Genomic DNA, 4,950 nt, shown 5'->3' with positions numbered 1-4,950 from the left:
AGGACGTGATACGGATTGTGTTACTGGACGCTCGGGAAAGGAAAGAAAGAGAATTTGACGTTTCGAGCGGAGCTCTTCGTCGGAAACATAGGAAAGTCCAAATAAGGGAAGACGGAGGGAGAAAAAATCGCCAACGATATCCACGAGATATACATATATATATGTATGTGTATATATATATATATATATATATATATATATATACACATACACGCACACACTCCCTCCCACAAACACACACATACATGTACATATATATATATCTTCGTATACATATATATAACTATATATATATACATTATGTTCTTTACTAATTATTATTATAGAAAATTTTTATCAACTGAACAGAATACACGCTCTTTATATACACACGCGCGCACGCCCACGCATTCATACACCCACGCACACACACATACACATACCACGCATACATACATACATACATACATACATACATACATACATACATACATATATACATACATTCATACCTACGTTGAACTATTGAGAAATCGTCAGTTAATCTATCCAGATTACAAGTTCAGGTATATATATGTAATTGTTGGGGCCTTGGGATATGTAACACACTGCCTAAATACCAATCTGGAGAAATTAGGCTTCTCAAAACCAGAAAAGAGAAAGCTAATTCGAAGACTATAGATCCATTCCATCACTGAAACTGTAAAAATCTGTAAAACCTTCCAGAAGTTTATCATTTAAATATTTATGAGCATGTCTAGATATGCAACTATATGCATGGGAATATATATATAAAGCTAAACATACAAATCTGCACATATAATACATACATACATACATACATACATACATACATGCATGCCTGCATGCATACATACATACATACATACATACATACATACATACATACATACATACATACATGATGGTTGCCAACTTCATTTCCAGTAGAGCCATTGCCTGATTTCTTTATGCCCTAGAATATCATCGGTGAGCTGCACGAATATGGTTTTTGAGGCCTGCCAAAGACTTGCATGCTTTTTGACAATTAGTGCAAGAAGACTTGGTGATCGTATAATTTACAGCTCCATGAACTTGACTATGCCTTTTCGAGCCACTTTTTGATCTGCATAGTTTATGACAGAATATGCATTCGAAATCGTCTGTCCATCTATAATCAATGTGCGGTTGTGCAATGTGTGATTTCAAATGGTTCTTTTGCCCAGCCTTACTAAGACAAATCTTTCCACATGCATCACATGTAAGATCATCACGTTCATTAATGCTTGTTAGAACATCATTCCTATCAGTTTTTCTCATCATTCCTTTGATCTTTGCATGCTCCATTCTCTTCCTTTCAAATTCATTTTTGCCTTCATACACAACATTTATCTTATTCAATCCCTACTTCAGGCAATCCTAGTACCTCATCTCTGGTTTATGGGACGAACGCTTACCTGTCACCAATTCTTCATTCTGTTACCTGTCATTCTAAGTGTCCACTCCATTTCAATCTGTGCTGCGATAGCAAAACTTCAGTACTGAAGCCTTTCCCTCTTTCAAGCACATCATCGTCACTGACAAACATTTTCCAGCTGATCCTCAAAATCTTTCCGAGACATTGTTGACGAAAACGTTCCATAAGTTTTAAGTGCTTACGGTACACAGTCCAGGTTTCGCAAGCATACAATAAGGAGGTTAAGATACATGTATACCTTAATCTTTGTCGCAGTGGAAATACCATGTCTAGACCTTAGGCGGTCTCAGTTTGCCAAAAGCAAAACTGGTTTTCTGAATGCGTAGTGACACTTCATCATCAAGATGCGCTGATGTGTCTAGTGTGCTCCCCAAGTAAATAAACTTAGAAACCATAGCAAGCTTTGTTCCATACACGAAGATACCAGGTTCTATGTATGGCATTCCTGCTGCTGGCTGAGACATGACAACAGTTTTGGTTAGATTTATGGTCAAGCCAAGTGCCTCACAAGCCATTGAAATTGTATTCATAAGATTTTGCATGTCCTCCTCAGTATGAGTGACAATATCACAATCATCTGCATAGAGGGGGTCTCTAATAAGAATTGAGGACGTTCTTGACTTAGCTGACAGTCTTCTGATGTTAGAGAATTTTCCTATTGTACGATATCTGATATACAGGGGTTGGACAAAATAATGGAAACACCCAGCATCATAGCATCATAATTTTGAAATATCTATAAAACCGTCGCCCATACACCTCACGAAGGAGGGTATATAACAACTTAGTGTTCTTAACATTGGAAGCAGCCTCTATCTCTTCTGCTTTCTTCCGCCACCAAGTAGCCTGCATGCTTCGAATCTTTCTTTGCACATCTGCATTTATCTCTTTGAAAAAAGCTCTATTTTGGTCAGAACCATTTGCTAGTAATGAATGCAATACCTTTCGTTTTCCTTCCAATAAATGTTAATATTTCCAACACTTTCATCAAACCAATCTTGATATTTCTTCTTTTTTACTCCGAAAACTTCTCTACTTAAATTGTATAGTTATCCTCTGAAGTCCATCCACTCATCTGTCCAATCCAAATTTTCGATTTTCTGCTAAAATTCTACTCGAACTGTTTTATCCTTAAGAAAATTCACATTCAGACGTTTAGGGATCCCAGTGCCACTTTGTCTACTTTTTGGCTTCACTACAAACTTGATCTTCCCACGAACCAAGCGATGATCTTTCCAACATTCTGCTCCCCGCATGACCCGCACTATACTGAAATCTCTCTTATCTCGCTTTCTAGTTATCATTATAGTCTATCAGGTGCCATTGTTTTGAACCGGGGTGTATCCATGTAGTTTTGAACGTATGAAAAGCAGTGCTCATAATAAATAGATTCAGCTCAGAACACATCTGTAACAAAAGTAAGCCATTGCTGTTACAATTTCCCACTCCGTGTCCTCCAATCACACCCCATGTCTCATGATCTTTACCAACTCTATCATTAAAATCGCCCAATATCATAATCTTATCTTCGTGTGGAATTTTGTGGATATTTTCTTTCAGTGCATCATAAAAGGAGAGCTTTTCATTTTCACTTGCATTCATAGTTGGTGCATAAACACTAACAAGTGTTAGATACCAACCTTTTTTAAACACAACTTCAGCAATATCATTCTATCATTTACACTGTATGGCAATTCCTCTAACTTATCAACCAATTTTCAATTTTCAGAGCAAAAGCAACGTCACTTTTTTTTTTTTTTGCAATTTTCTTTTTCTTCTTTCCCATTCCAATAAAATGTGTAGCCACTGGATTTCTCAGTAAAGTTAACTTGCCCAAGAAATTTAGTCTCAGATAATGCCACAATGTCCATTGCATACTTTTGCATCTTTTTACCAGTAAGAGCAGACCTTCCCTCCAGGTATCTTTTATTTGATTCTGAATCTAATAATGCTCTTACATTCCAGCATCCAATATTCATGGAAACTTTTCTGTTGTTGTTGCTACACGCATTGGCAGGATGACGACCGAGCCCAGGCTGCGATACCCTGGGGCACCTGTTGGGCCAGACCTGTTCACCTCTGGATCCCAAGCCCTTTTTGCCATTTACATTTTCATAGTTTATGGATCTCATAATTGTATTTAAGCCTTTCTTCGGGCTACGACCAGCCCTATTCTTTGAGCTAGTGTAACTTCAGCAAAATTTACTCAAGCAATACCCATGCCAGAAACTTTTTAAAGTGAGGAGAGAACTTGCATTCACCCAATCCCACTCTCTAAGTACGAAAAGCATAACCAATAAAGAGGAATAGATCCTCATCAATGGATGCTCTTTGAGACTGCAGATTTAATTTCGGAGTATCCTTCTCCTAGATAGCTTGTCATCCAAGACTAAACAGCTACTATGCTCCCATCGTAGGAGCTTTACATGCACTCACACCGACACACACACACACACACACACACATTAACAGCCACAAAGTTAGTAATAATGAATACACACCATCATGTATACTGAACAAGATAAGAAATATATAAATACATATGTACATAATACAAATAAAAATATAAAAAATATATACATATATACAAAAAAATTGCCATGCACATAATACACGTAAAATTATTCATAAAAATTCATTAAAAAAATACACACAAGAATACATACACACACAAAACAAAACACACCCACACAACTTTTCATACTTCATTGGATCCGTTGACTCTTCTGAGTTCTTCCATCCTTTGATGAGTCTTGTTTTTTTTTATCTCGCAAAGTGTCCAACAGTCACCTTCCTCAAAAGGTAGGCTTGGTGAGATTGCCGGTTTAGTCGCCGACGAACCGGCCATGCAACAGGTTGTACTGGGTTACATGTTACCAGAAGCACATAAGAGCAACCTGACATAAAACGTATAATAAATATATAGAATTGTATATGCTTTGGAAAGAATAAATTCCGATGGATATCGTTTGAAAATTATTACTATTAAGAGCATAAGAAATAGTTAGCAATACATGCATATATGTATGGACACGAGCATGTATGCCTGTACATATGTGTATGCAAATGCATAAATTATACATACATACATACATACATGCATACATACATACATGCATACATACATATATACAACACATACATACATACATACATACATACATACATACATACATCGTCAGTTAAACTTTAGAACAATTCTACTCACCATTCAACTCACTAAACTATCCGTTAGAGTTTCTGCGAAATTTATATATTGTGAAACTATCACAGTTCAACTAACTAAAATAGTTCGCTTGTATTTCCCAGAAATTCAAGCTGTGTAACTACAATATCAGATTCAGTAATTTTTATGTGCATGCTAGAAGGTCAAGACCAACAAAGAAAGACGAGACACGCTGCAAATTAATAAATATAAAAACGTATAATAAATATATGCCTGTACATAGGTATATGCAAATGCATAAATTATATATATATATATATATATATAT

The sequence above is a fragment of the Octopus bimaculoides genome, chromosome 4, assembly GCF_001194135.2.
Source record: "Octopus bimaculoides isolate UCB-OBI-ISO-001 chromosome 4, ASM119413v2, whole genome shotgun sequence".
NCBI lineage: Eukaryota > Metazoa > Mollusca > Cephalopoda > Octopoda > Octopodidae > Octopus > Octopus bimaculoides.
Note: the sequence above shows the minus strand (reverse complement) of the source record.